Consider the following 15,296-nt stretch of genomic DNA (forward strand, 5'->3'; position numbering starts at 1 on the left):
CCCATCGTTTTATAGGAAACTGTGGAGAAACTTGTCCTTCCCGTTTGGAAAGTTTCGTGTCTCATCATAATCAGTCTCGGCTATCCTGAACAAGCAAACTAACAAGCAAGAGAAAGAGAGAGAGAAGGGGAGGGGGTGGGAGAAAGCTGCAAACTCCGGGCTCCCTTGGCTGTCAGCCATCTCCAGAAAATAGTTGGCAAATGATCTTGAGTTTCACATAAATAATTGCAGAAAGTAGCAATCTCTCACGGGAGTCAAGAGGCCCAAATTGTTCCTACTTGTAACTTCTCCTTTAAACAACTTCAAAATGTCACTCGGCTGGCAGAGCTGCAAGCAACGTTCTCGAAGCAGGTGAGCGCTTGGCTGGGGCCCGCGCCTCCGGAGGGTTGAGAAGTAGCTTCTGGGCACTCGCTCCCTCCGTCCCTCCAGCAGGGGAAGGGGCCCTTCCTCCTTCTTCCTTCCCTCTGCGTCCCCTCCAGGCACTGACCTCAGCACGAGGTGGTGGTGCTGCTCTGTAAAACCCCCAGGCCCAGGGTCTAAGTGAGCAACGAGGAAGCGTACTCCTGCAGGACTTCTCCAGAAGGGGCCTCATGGTCCCAGACGTACTGACCTGACATGTCCTTTAGGGGAATGTGCCAGGGAGGTTTTCTATTGGGGACACTGCCCCACAGAGGCCACATGGGGTTTGGGTTAACTCTTGAAGGACTTAGATTTGCTTACCTTCACGGAGTTGGCAGATCACCAGGGTCAGGAAGGACGCCCTGGACTGGGGGATGTTGGTGCAGAATGAGGGGGCCTCTGGAACCCCTGCAGCGGCCAATGGGTCTGCCTGCATCTCCGTGCCACCGATCAGGCGGAGGGAGTCCCCTGAGGGCACCCCGAGTACCAAGGCTTTTTTCACTGCTGTGACAATGCCTGTCATGTTTTCCAAACCTCTTTCCTCCATGGTCGGTGTCCTTGTCCTACTGTGGAAGCTTTCTTGCCTTTTAGCTGTAAAAATCTGTCTTTTCCTCTGTCTGTGAGGTCATCTGTGGTCACATCTATCATTAAGTCATAATCACGGCACACCCGATCTTGAGTATATTCTCCCAATCAGGGGATTTATATGAAACCGCAGAGTAGCCTTGACCTAATGTTCCAAAGAGATCTCTGGGATATTACAGATAATCAGGAAGTATTTGTTCTAATGGAGAACTAACACATTCTTGGAGAAATTTCGCATGGGAACTGTAGCACCACCAGAATGGGGGTTGTTTCTGTCTCTCCCCCCTGTCTTTCTTCCCTCCACTAACTTCCGGTGGCAGAGGAGGCATCAAGGGAAGCAGAGGATGGTGGAGAAGGAGCAGCCCCAGCCAGTGGCTGCTGCAAAAGCAACACCATGAGGCCGCTCTGTACGCAGGGAGTCTGCAAGTCTCTCTCCTGGCAGGTGTGGCCTGAGCACCTATGGTGTTCCAGGCACTGGAGATGCATCACGGGAAGCAGGTGTCTTTGCCCCCAAGGAGATCAGTTTCTACTGGAGAAGATAGACAATATCCCAGTTAAATCATCAAACGCACAATAATTCAATGGTAAATGCTAAGGATAGAAACAGAACAGGGAAGGGGAATGGGAAGCATGGGGAGCATCCAGTTTTAGAGAGAGTGATGCCTGAGAAGCTGGTGTTTGAATAAAGATGCAATATTGGAGGGAGGGCAGCATGGGGGTACCTGGTTGGCAGGGGTGTTTCTGGGCACTAGATCATAAGGGTCATGGCCCCACAGAATAAAGAGAGGTCAGAGAGCCTGGGAGGGGTGATGGCCACAGCGTTTGCAGGAGCTGAGGCCAGGGAAGTCATGGGGCAGATTGCAGAAGGCCACCCACAAAGGTCCGTGAGTGAGATGGGACAAGATCTCAGAGGGTGTCCGGACCTGCATCTGTGAGGCTCTTTCTGGCTGCTCTGTTGAGTATAAATCACAGCGGGCATGGGGTAAAGATGCAGGAGGCTGTTATGTAGCCCTGGGGACAGGTAATGTGACTTGGGTCACCAGGCAGCCGTACAGCTGATGAGCAGGGTGTGAATGCTGCATGTATTTTGAAAGTAGAGCCAAAAGGACTTTTTGACCTCCAAGGCGTTGGCTCCAGCACCAGGAGGAACAGAGGTGTTGCTTCCTGGGATGACACAGACCAAAGGATGAGACATTTGGGATGCAGTGCAGATTCGAGGGGCTTCTTAGAAATCTCAAGTGGAGGTGTCCTGTAGGCAGTGGGGGGTGCGGTGTCTGAGGTCAAGAGTTGGGACAAGACACAGCAGTAGTTTAGGAGCCATCAGTGGATAGATGGGCTTTGAAGGCATGGCAGTGGAAAACCAGTAATAATAGCTAACATTTATTGAATGAATGTGCCTGCCACTGCGTTAATTTGTTTGCATTTATCAACTCATTTAATCATTTCAACCATCCTATATAGTAGGCATTCTCTCTGCTTCCTGTTTTGCAGATGAGGATAATGAGGCATAAGGAGGTTACATGACAAGGTTCTTCAAGCTGGTCACCGTTGGAGCAGGGCTTCCCATCCAGGGAGAGGACTCCTGAGCACTGTGTGGGGCTGAACTATGCTGGCCTCTAGGCTTTTGCTAGAGAAAATCCAGGCTTCTGGCTTTACAGCTGCAAGCAAATGGGTTCTGCTTACAGTTTACAGGAGATGGGGTGCCGATTCCTCCCCACTGAGCTTCCAGATGAGAATGCGACCCAGCCGACCACTGATGGCAATCCCTCCCATGCACACAACATATACAATTCTCTTCTCACTGCATGGGCACTTGATACTTGCTCTCACTGTCTTCCTTCACTATGGTGTTTTGCTTGGGACTGATGGGAGGGAATGTGTCTGTGAGCATGTTTTCTCACGGTAGGTCATAGGCTGGGGGTGAGGGATAGTCCCTGTCAGTGGGATGCTGGAGTGCCTGGCGAGACAGAGAACTTCAGCCGTCCCATCTGAATTTGTCTACATGTGAGCAGCCAGGTATCAGGCTTGGGTGGGGCTCAGCCTTGAATTTGAAGGTTGTGAACTCCCTTGAGTCACTTAAAGAAGGGCCCCTGAATTGTGCTCTGCAAAGGGCAGGACCAGGTCTGCCTCATCCATGGCTGTGGCTCTCGGGCCACCTTCTGTGCTCAGTACGTATTTGTAGAATAAATTCATGAGTGGATGACGGAAGAGCCTCCTGCAGGGCTCACTTCCTTGAACTTTCTCTCCCTGTTAGTGCTCCCACGGCCCACCTCTTGCTCAGGAGACTTTGCATTTCATTTGTAGCTGCTGCACCGGACCTCCCACTCAGGCCCCATGACAAAAAGCGACTTACAGTAACATTTCAGAGCTGAGTGTTTTTGTATTAGTTTTTGTGACCGTGTGACCAATTGCCACCAATTTAGTGGCTTAAAATGATACCTGTTTATTATCTCACAGCTGCTGTGGGTCAGAAGTCTGGGCACAGCAGAGGACTTTGGGTCTTCTGCTCAGGGTTGTGCAGAAAGTACCACTGGTTGTCATCCAGGCTGTGTTCTTATCTGGAGGCTGGACTGTGGAGGGTCTGTAGCGAAGCTCCCACAGGCTATTGGCAAGATGTATTTCCTTGCAGCTGTGGGACCGGGAGCTTGGATTTTTGCTGGCTGTGGCCTGGATGCTGCCCATCATTCCTAGCCAGGTGGGCATCCCTAATCCAGTGGTTTATTTCATCAAGCCAGCAAGGAAGAATCTCTGGACTTCCAAGGTGGAGTAACTGAGTCGCAGAAGGATATTCTATCACTGCTCCTCTGTTCTACTGGTTAGAAGCCACCCACAGGTCTGTCCACACTCATGGAGAGTGCTTACATGGAGGCGGGTGCCAGGAGGTGAGGATCATTAGGGACCCTGGGAGTCTATTAGCCCTCTGGGAGTTATTGTGGGCCTCATCCTCTTCAGCAAGCTTCACTGCCGTGGAGACTGTGGGGTGGACTCAGCTAGCATCTCTCATCTGTCCACCCTGAGCTGGATGCTTTGGCAGACGAGGCCCCTGTCCTCAGGGACCTACCATCTCACAGGGGAGACACATGACACGCAAGTGGGTTGATACATAGAAGTCGTGTCAGCTGGGACAGGACCAGGAGGGGAATAAACAGCTTGGCAGAGACTGTACGGAAGCTGTCCAGAAGAGACTGTTTCTTACGGTAATTGGTGAAAGCTTCTCTAGCAGGTGGCACGTAAGCCATGGGAGTCAGTGCTTGCGGGGACTGTTCTGTGGCGGGAGGAGGTGGACCCGCATCCGTGCACACAATGTTTCTGCCCTTCTACCTCGCCAGTCCTATCACTCAGCCTCAAAGGCAAAGGAAACATCCGAAAAGCCAGTTAACACAATGCTGTCAGTCTCTCACCAGCTGAAAATGTCCTTTCTGTAGCCAGTGGCTGGGCTCCGGGGACACGGCCCAGTGTGGCCCCAGGCTGTGACGCTGCTCACACCTTCACATTTCTCACACATTTCCACATTCAGGCATGTGCCCAGAATCCTCTTCTCCCACAGAAAGTTTCTGCTTAGCACCTTCTGCCTCTCAGAGATTTAAATATATTTATTTTTAAAAATGCCCATAGAAGAACAACCAGGTAGATGAACCCAGCGAGGAGAAGTCAGGTCCTGAGAACATTGCTGAGGGGAGATTTTAAGCCAAGAGCTCTGAGAGCTTACACTGTACCTGGCACGATTGACCACTGACGTTTTGTGTTGCATGTCTTTGCTGTTGGAGAAAGGTGTTTGATCAGCACCTGTTCACCCTTCTGGTGAAGGTCCTCCTGCCCTAAATGGTACGAGATGGTTGACTCATAATGCCCCATGCTAGACAAATGAAGTCAATAACAACTTGTTAGTCATGTGCACTCACAGCCTAGGAGACGAGGGCCCTGCAGTTGGGACAACCAAAAATGTCCCTTGGGACGTTGGAGATACAATTGTCCCCAGTTGAGAACCAGGGGTCTGTGTTGACCAAATTCCGAAGTCGGAACTTACAGATATTTGAGCTTAGCTATAAGGTGCTTTCAGTGGTTCTCTGCTTTCTGCAGGATGAAAGAAAACCTGCTTATGTTGGCTCTCAGATCTGACCTTGAACTTCATCCTCCATGACCCTTACATGAGTCTTGACCTTACCCAGTCAGTCTGCTCACGGCCCTAAACACATTAGAGCTTTTCTGGCTTCAGACCCTTGCTCCAGGTGGCCCTTTTCATTCAGACCCACCTCTCCTAGCTGCACCCCTCACTGTGGTGCTGGCGACTGTGGTGCTGGCGACTGTCATGGAGGCTTGCAGACTCCATCAGCTCAATGACAACCCTGCCTTGAATTCAGGGTGTCCATCTAGCCATAGAATATTCAGTCCTGGTGAAACTCTTCTTAATCCATCGAACCCTCAGGGGTCCACCTTCGTGGGATTAGTATTCATTCCATAAGTATTGAGGCCCATTGGGTGTCAAGTATTGTCTTGGAGGAGAGAGTCTTGGAACATTGTGGTTGAATGCCTATTTGACTGCCTCCCCCAGTGGCGAGGCCACAAGGTGCTAGAATTCAGGGGCCGGTACATTTTAAATCCCTATATTGTTAGGGCTATGGTAGTTGATCAATAAATACTAGTTGAGTGAGTAATGGCCCATCTTCTGCAAATCTTGGTTATGCTTTCCCCAACCTCTTGGTCCTTTCTGCCTGGGGAGCATTTGAAATTCTCGCCTTCTCCTTTGAAATTCTTCACCTTCTCTGAAATTTGAAGCCCACCACAGAAGCCACTTCCTCCACTGCATTTTCTGCAGAATTTCCAAACATCTTTTATTGTATGGCTTTTCCTTGCCAAGCTGAAAACTCCTATGAGAAGGGACATGATGCCGCACATCTTTGTACCTCACCGGTGTGCAGCCCAGAGCTGACCAGGACAGCTGAGGTGGATACAGGTGGCCTCCATACTCCCTTGGCTTTCCTCTGTCATGCGGCCTTGGCCACCTGCTGTCCTTCTCTGGGCCTCAGTATCCTTCCCCTGTTCATCCTTAGAGGAATGGACGGGGTTCTGAAGTAGAGATCCTTTCAGGCTCTGGGATTCGGGGGTTCTGTGTGGGTCCTTGCTCCAAGAAGTTCTTTCTGGCGCCATCCAGTCATTGCAAGGTCTTCTCATGGATTTTTGTGTCACAACAACTGTTGTTAAGCTGAGATCCCACTGTGGCTGGGATGGAGATGTTTGCATCTGGACTGGCCATGATGGTGCCAAGCTGGCCTGGAGGCCTTGCTCTGCCAGGCACAGGATTTCTGCCTGAGCTTTTTGGAGGGGGAGGTTTTCCATACGCATCCCACAACATCGTAATTGCCTCGGAGCAACCCAGCTGTGCCCTCCTGTAAGCACAGTTAAGTCGCCATTTAGGCTGACCGCCGATAACACATCTAAGCCACACATCTCCTATTGATTATTCTCCTTTATGGCGATGCAAGGCTTTCCTTCTTGTTCTCCTCCCTGTGATTAAAAAGAAGAGTTGCAGGGAGCCTTATTGTTCTTCCCCTAAATCAGTGTTGTCTCTTTATATAAACCAAGGGGGAAAATGGTCCTGGGAATATTCTTATTTGCCACGTTAAGCTGCTCCCCAGGGACACATGCATACAGGCCCTTAGAAGCCGGCTCTCTCTAAAACTTGTTTGCAAGGAGTTTCTGGGGAAAACTTTTTAATAAAGGGCCCACAGAACAAGACCCATTCAATTTTCTCCAATTATACATGGAAAGTAACTTCTGCTCACTCCGTAGGTTTTTTCTTTGCCTTGGGTCTTTTTAGGGCTGGATTTAAATCAAAGCATGTACTAGAGAAGAAAAGCTTTGCGATCTCTTTGCTGAGGGTGGCTAGCAACAGATTAGAAAGAAATAAAATAATCACACAATATTCAAGCCCTTTATTGGGTCTTCTGCATTAACAATGTGGTTTTTATATTTCTTGTACTGCAGGGATGTTTGAGCGGCCCTTCAGAGCTGAATCATAGTCTTATTTGTTTACTTCAGACTGAGATTTGAGTTTGGGTGGGATGCAGATCTTCGAAAAACCGAGGCAGCTCCCATTCCCAGAACTGCTCGCACCAGGATACGGATGAGGGAGAGCACATAAGGCACCTCGGGGCACATTTTAAGGAGGTGCTCACTCTTGGGCCTGAGCAGGTTCGGGCCCTGCCTCCCACACAGTGAGGCGCCATCTTGCCCCCCCCTCGTCCTGGCCAGACCACTGGCACAGTCTGCCAGACATTTACACACCCAGGAATGGACTCCTGGGGAGTTTGATGGACTCATTAATTCAACCCAACAGCTGAACTGATTTTGCGTAGCCAGATCCGTGGGTTGTGTAGATTACTTGTAATGGGTGGAGAGAAATGACTTTTTCCTAGTGGATTGTGGGGTATGGGGTGAGACTTAAAATAATCCATCCACGTGTGTTGTGGGCTGAATTATGTCTCAACTAAATTTATATGTTGAAGTTCTAACCCCCAGAACCTCAAATGTGACCTTATTTGGAAATAGGGTTGGTGCCGACGTAATTGGTCAAAATGAGGTCGCACTAGAGTAGGGTGGGCCCTGATCCAAATGTCTGGTGTCCCTATTAAAAGGAGAAATTTGAACACACACACACACACACACACACACACACACACACACACACACCCTGCTATGGGAAGATTGAAGTTCTTCTGTCACAAGCCAAGAAACCACCAGAAGTCCCAAGAGGGGTTGGAACATCCTTTCCTGGAGCCTTCAGAAAGAGCGTGGCCCTGCCAGCACCCTGAACTTGTATTTCCAGACTCCAGAACCATGAGATAATAAATTCCTCTTGTTTAAGCCACTCTGTGTACTTTGTAGTTACTCGTTTTAAAGAGCTACTCAAATGCAGTCGTATTTACTCTCATTAGATTCTCCCTTGTTTAGAATCTCTGGAGGGGTTAGATTCAAGCCTGTCCTTCCAGAAGAAGCAGCCCAGCAGTGTGGTGTGCCGCTGGGATGGAGCAGGGCGGGTGGTCCGGGGGGCGCACCTTGCAACATGGCTCCTCAGAAGCCATCAGTCCGGGTCCACACATCAGCCCCGCCCAGTTAGCCGTTAAAGGGAGAGGAGTTTGGTTTTCTCCACCAACCACTGGATATTTTTCTCCCCATGATTGTTGGGAAATGCCGACTCAAAGGCAAGGTACGGCACAGAGGGAGCCGCATCCTTGTGCTAATTGCGAGCCAGCGTGTTTACAGAAAGCTGTGTTAGGGAGAATTCTCTAAACCCATCTTTGGGTTTACAGTGCTCAGAAAGCATAATGAGAACATTCAGCAGTGAAAATACCATCCATTTGCATATCTCTCAGGATGCGATAATGTGATTCAGGAAATCCAGCTGCTGATGAATGCCATTGGACGTTCACGCCTGCTTGAGTTGCTCTGTGGTACCTTAAATTGAACATGGTGAGTAGACGTGGGGGATGGTGATCAAAAGTGGGACCCAGAGCCCGTTCTGGAACACAGAAATTACTTTGCGTCCTGGTCAACTGCATTTAGAGGAGCCAGGAAATGATAAATGGAGAGCATCTGTCTACCCTGTTACGCCGGGCCGTTTTGCTGTCGCAAGGACTCAGCAGCGTGGTCCCTGCCCCGTCATACAAGAGTCCTAGTCTGTACCCGCATGTGCCCTTCCTCTATCCACAAGTGAGGTTGAAGCACACCCGGTGTTGCCTTCTGGACATGCTAGGGCCTGTTCTGTGTTGACACTGTCCCTCTCATGCTCCTTAGTGGAAATGACCTCTGGATGCCTCCGAGAACTCCCAGTTCTCTTTCAGGGCTGGTCAGAGGGACAGGCAGACAGATGAGTAGAGGAACAGAGACGACCCAGACACAGCAAGAATAACCAGAGCTCTGGGTGCCAGCCTCTGGGGCAGCTCTGCAGATAATTTAGTTGTGTGCCGAACACATTGATACACCCTTGAAAAATAAACTTTTTCCTTTCCCTAATGAGAGGACAGAGAATCTCAAGACTCAGAAAATCAACACTGGAAAATCTGCCTGTGAATACAAGTAAGAAATGATAGCTGTCACTGCATTTCCTGAGCAAGGGCTGCTGGTCCGCCCTGGGCTAAGCTCATTATCTGTGGCATTACTGGGGTCACATCCTCAGGTTAACATCTGTGTAGGTTCTGGGACTGTCCTCGCTACACAGATGGGAAGCGGGCATGTTGCACTGGCATCTGCAGTGACTCGTCCAAGGTCAAACTGCTGGGATGTGATAGAACAGACATCTGCTGTTGGGTTTGTTTGTACCATCAATACAGTTTGTATTTGTTTCCTGGGTCTGTTGTAACAAATTACCACAAACCAGAGGCTTTAAACAATACAAATTGATTCTTTTACGGTCCAGGAGGCCAGAAGTCTGAGATTCAAACGTTGCAGGGTCTGGGTCCCTCCGAAGGATCTGGGCAAGCGTCCTTCCTGGCCAACTCCAGCTCCTGGTTTGATTTGCTGACAATCCTTGGGGAAGCTTGGCCTGCAGCTGTATCTCTCCCATCACTCCCTCTATTGTCATATGGCCATCTTCCCCTTGTTTGTCTCTCTGTCTAAATTTCTCCTTTTTTGCAAGGACACCATTAAATTTGGGGCCCATCCTAATCCAGTATGACTTTACCTTAAGCAGATTATGTCATCAAAAACCTTTTTCAAATGAGGTTCCATTTACAGGTACCAGGAATTAGGATTTAGGGGGCAGTTCAATCCATGATACTATAATGCTTCTACCACACTTCCCCTTTAGAGGGAAGTTTATTCTGGAATCTCTGCTTGCATTGCTATAAACAGGACCAGCCCACTAAGGTACTCACATGTACCTGTGAGTGTCAGGGATGAGTGATACTTTTATTTTGAAAGATATCTTGTATCAAAACATGACCATGTGTTTTGAAGGACACATTGTAGCAACACATGACATTTCATTTTGAAGGATACAGTATATCAACTTGTAACTGTGTCTTGAAGGATACTTTGTATAAAAAGTGACTGTGTGTGTTGAAGGATACATTGTATCAACACATGCCTTTTCTTTTTAGATTTTATTTGCTTATTTGAGAGACAGAGAGAGGCAGAGATAGTGACAGAGATAGTAAGAGAGAGCACAAGCAGAGAAGAGAGGGAGGAAGCAGACTCTCTGCTGAGCAGGGAGCCCATTGTGTCTCCATCTGAGGACTCTGGGACCACGACCTGAACCAAAGCTAGATGTTTAACTGACTGAGCCTCCCAGGTGCCCTGACTGTGTATATTGAAGGATATTTTATATCAACTTGTGGACCAGTTGATATAAAACTGCCTTGCTAGTGGACTGTGGGTTGTAGATTTGCTCTGAGCTCAGTTGCCCTCAGTGCACTGACATGTGGCCCCGAAGAAAGACCCGCTCCCAAGAATATGCTCCTGATCACTGCCTTTAAGTGATCCTGGGACGTGGCACCTGCCCCACCACCTGCTCCCACTTCCACCTACCTCAATCTCTGATCCAACCCTATTCACATGGGTACTACTTCCCCAAATCCCCCACACTGAGCAGCTCCTCCAGACTCAGAGAGATGGCAGCCACACCTGGCCCAGTCCATGATGCTGGGAAGCTCTCAGTTTGGAGTGAATGTGGAGACTGGGCTGCTTGGGTGGTGGGTGGGGATAGGCTTGGGAAAGGGCAGTTGGAGCAGGTTTTCCAGGGGGAAGACTTGATTCTACATCTGCCACTTCCTAGCATGTATCTGGGGAGTCTTCAATTGGACCTTGATTTCCTTATGGGGAAGCAGTCCCAACGCCTTGGTCCAACTATTCAGGGTTGCTATGAAAACAAAGGGTGTGGAAGTGGATCCCCAAATGACCCTACAAACCAGGGGTTCTCAGCCTGGATGATGGTTAGGATGGAGGCTCTGGTTGCACACAGGCCCACCAGATCCAAGTCTGCCGGCAATGCTGTTGGAAAGAATCCCAGGCAGTTCTAAAAAGCCTCCACGGCTGAGAGCAGCTGTAAATCCCAAAACCTCACGTAGCCGCATGGAGACTATCATTCAACACTACGTAAGCAGCAAGGGGCTCTGTCTGCAAAAGGCCTGCGGGCTGGTGGAGCTGGGGGAGAGAAGATACACAGAAGAACAAACCTGGCCTCAGAGACTTATAGGGGGCTGGACAGTGGCTCTCTAGAAAGACATGTCTGCCTCCTCACTCCATCAACCGGTGAGTAACCTTATTTGGAAAAAGTCTCTGAGTTGTAATTAAGGTAATGATCTTAAGAAGAGATCATCTCAGATCATCTGGGGTGGTGCTAAATCCAGGGTCTAATGGTAAAAAAGGTTGAATCAGGTCCCTCCCAAAAGATATGCTGACGCCCTAATCCTCAGGACATCACAGTGTGACCCATTAGGGGACACCCTCATTTCCTTTACGGAAACAAGGTCTCCCTGGAGGTCATTACATCAAAATGGGGCCCTTTGAGTGGGTCCTGATCCAATATGGCTGGTATCCTTAAAAAAAGGGGGCATGTGGACGTGGAGACAGACGGGTGCACGGAGGGAAGGCCAGGGGAAGACACAGGGAGAAGATAGCCAGGCGTCCGGATGGAGGCGTCCACAGGCAGAAGGACGCCGAGGATCGCCAGCGTCCACCTGAGACGTGAAGAGGCAGGAAGGAGCCTCTCCTCGAACCTCCAGGGGTAGAACAACCCCGCCGACACCGGGTCTCGGGCTCCTGACCTCCAGACTGTGAGAGAATCCGTTTTTGTTGTTGTTAGTCCTGCAGTTTGGGGGGTTTTGCTGGGGTTAGCCCAGGACATGAGCACAGGACCTTTCTCTAGACGGAGACTAATGGGGTCTGGCGGGTCAGCGGCCGGAGCTCAGCTGCTCTGCGCCGCAGGGCCGTGGATCCCAGGCATGTTTCTTATTTCTTATCTGTTCTGAACCTCGCTTCCTTCCTTAAAGTGGGGGTGCTGGTGGGCAGTCTGTATCAGCCTCCTGGGGCTGCCACCGTAGCTCATAACAAGCTGGGGGACTTGGGGCCACAGAAATCTCTTCTCCCACAGCTCTCTGGGGCCGGAGGCCCAAAACACAGGTATGGGCAGGGCTGGCTCGCCCAGGCTCTCAGGAGGAGTTCTGCTCCAGGCAGCCCCCCAACTTCTGGGGCTGCTGACACTCTCTAACATTCCTTGGCTTGTGGGCCTATCGCCCTAATCTCTGCCCCCATCTGCACACGTCTGTTCTTAGCTCTATGTGTCTCTGGGTTTTCTTCGAAAACACCAGTCATATTGGGGTAGGACCCACCCTAATGACTTTGTCCTAACTTGAGGACATCCGCAAAGACCTTACTTCTAAGTCAGGCCACATTCCCAGGTACCAGGGTTGGGATGTGAATGTATTTATCTGGAGATCAGAGTTTTACCCACAGCGGAACCCCTCGTGGGACTGTTCAGAAGGGCTGGGACCAACGCAGGCAGCCCACACAGCTTGTGGCAACGTGGCAGGCTCCCAACTACCCTGCTGCCTTCAGGCCTGGGCACAATCCCCCCCACCCCCAGCCATCCTGCATGCCCCCACCTGGGGCAGCCATCTGGGCTGGGGGCCCCTACCTGGTCCCCGGGACAGCACTCCTTGCTCCTGCCCGCAGCGCCCAGAGCTCTGCTGGACTCTTCCCTCCCTTTCGCCGTCAGTTGCCTCGCTCTCTGGGGGTCCTCAGCTCGTTCCAGCCTGACCACTGCAATCCAGCTTGTGCCTGGAGACTCCTCGGCCTGTGCTACCCACGTAGGAGACCCCATTGCTGGGGTGGTCCTCCCTGAACCCCCGAGTGGCAGGTGTCCCAAGTCCTGCCTCTTGGGGGGTTGGGGGTGTGCCCTGTGCACCTGGGAAGATCGGCAGGATTGGGGTGTTTGGACTGAGAAGCTGGTCATCCTTTGGGACGCAGAGCGCCGTGGGTTAAGTCTGTGTGCGCCGGAGCGCCGTGGGTTAAGTCTGCGCGCGCCGGCAGTCGCGAGGCCCCGAGTCCGTGTTTTCCTTAATGTCCGCCCGGGGCGCCGAGCGACCTTTGAGTCAGAAGCGCAGGATGAATATTGTTTCTTGGAACCGCAGCCTCCTCTGACCGCCCTCCTCCCCCATCTGGGAGCCCGGGGGCTGCTCCTGTCTTGGTTCATCTGGGGAAGGCGGTCTGCAGAGAAAGAGCAGATCAGGGGCCCCTGACACGCGAGTGTGTCTTCCTGCAGAGAGAGCACACTTTCACGTTCATAAGTCTGCAAGGTGGCCTGTGACCCTCAGAGGGCTCAGGAACCACCACAGGCTTAGGAACTGAACAGTCCTGAGTTTTTGTCCTGTGTCAAATAACCAGTGTGTGCTGGCCTGCCCCTAAGAACCAGTGATACGGACCCACAAATAATTAGTAGTTTTCTATTTTGTGTGCCCCCGCTCAGACCTCATCCCTGTATCGGATGGACAGTGTGTCAGCAAGAGACAGGAGGCCCAGGCAGGAGAGGACCACAACCCCTGGGCCCCCCACCCCAGGGCCAGGGGCCAGCTGGGAGTTCCGGCTCAGCACCTTCCCAGCTGGGGTGCCGCATTCCCTTCCTGGGTGTTTGTAACAGAGCCCCACAAGCAGGGGGCTGACCACAGCTGGAATCCATTCTTTCACAGTCTGGGGGCCTGATGTTGGAGACTAAGGGGTCTGCAGGGCTGGGCTCCCTGGGAAACGTACTGAGGAGCGTCCCTCCTGCCTCTTCCACCTTCCTGTGCTTTGTCTGCTGGCTGACGGGGTTTCTGGGCCTCCGGATGCATCCCCCAACCCTCTGCGGTCAGCTGGCCTTGCCCTGTGCGTCTCTGCTTTCACCGACTGGACTCCCTCCCCCGCCCCATGTGACCTCATGTCACTCATTGCATCTGCTATGGCTCCGTTTCCACCTGAGGTCCCATTCGGAGGCATTGGGGGTTAGGACTCCCTTTTATTTTCGGGGGGGGGGGGCACAGCCTCACCTGTGCAGTCATCACAGGCAAGTCACTCACCCTCTCTGGGCCCGAATTTCCTCCCATGTAAATGGCAGAACCCACTTCAGAGGACCGTTGTAGGAATAAGAGGGTAAGAGGAGACCAAGCACATCTTACGTGGTGAGTGTCGGGCGGGGGTCGGCCGTTAGCAGCCACTCCAGACCTGCAGTCCGGGGAGCCCCGGAGTCAAGGGCAGTAGCACAGGGGGCCCGGGGCCGCCGCACAAGTTGTGTTCAAGCTGCTTCACGGAACCTTCCGCCTGCCCTGAAGGAGACGCCGCCACAGGGATGCAGGATGGAAACTCAGCCTCACGCTGAGCAGAGCTGGGGCTGATCCCTCCTGTCCCTCGGATAAGCAAAGCACCAGGAAATGTGTTAATCTTTTAAAGACGTTGTTTTTTTTTTTTTTGTGGATTATCTTCCAGAACCTGAAGTCAGGGGAGGAGGATAAAGACCGTAAGGTCCGAAGTGGTTAAAAGGCTGACAATCCCGCCCCCAAAGCCCCTTGCTGGCTACAAAGCTAGAGATTCTGAGAATTACGCGGTGGGGGCGTGGGCCCGCGTCCTCGGAGGAGAGTGGGGGCCGGCTGCTGTCCTTGCGGTGCTCACCGTTTGACAGTCTCGGAGATGAATTGGGTCTCGTTGGCTCCGAGATTCCACCGAGAACGGGACACATCAAGGTGCCCTTGTGACAAACGCCCAAGGAGCCCCGTGGATGTGTTTATTCTGCAGATAACAAAGGACAAAGAGACTTCTGCTTCTTTCAGGGCATCCAAATGTGCTAGCGAGGAAGATATTCAAGTGCCCTTTTATCTCCACTATGAGGAGAAAAGAGCTTTGGTTTTATTTTCCAAATTCTTTGTCGTTTGCTGCTCTTGCTGCAGAAGAGGCCACGCGCGGTGACAGACCTGCGCCTGGAGCCTACGGCCCACGCCAGGCCATCGGCGCTGGGCCCGGCTGGCATGTGCGTCCTTCCCCCAAATCGGCTTCTCTCCTGTGTCTGCCCACGCGGGGGACCGCCGCTGCTGGCCTCCCAGTGCAGGAGTGACGGTCCGACCTGCTCGGGCCGAGGTCACGTGGGTGGAGGCGAAGCTTCGGCCGGAAGCGTGAGCTGCTGGTTCTCGACGCCCCAGCGCTCCTTTGCCACCACGATCCTGGAAGGATCTGTGGATATGGACGGCACCACGGGCGCTGAGCCAGCCCAGGGGGAGGGCGACGACCCCGGAGCTGTGTAGCTGAAACCCAAAGCCGAGTACTGATCTCACAAGGTAACAGCGGCCGCC

This window comes from Mustela putorius, unplaced genomic scaffold (genome assembly GCF_011764305.1).
Source record: "Mustela putorius furo isolate JIRA1106 unplaced genomic scaffold, ASM1176430v1.1 tig00003853_pilon_pilon_pilon, whole genome shotgun sequence".
Taxonomy (NCBI): Eukaryota; Metazoa; Chordata; class Mammalia; order Carnivora; family Mustelidae; genus Mustela; species Mustela putorius.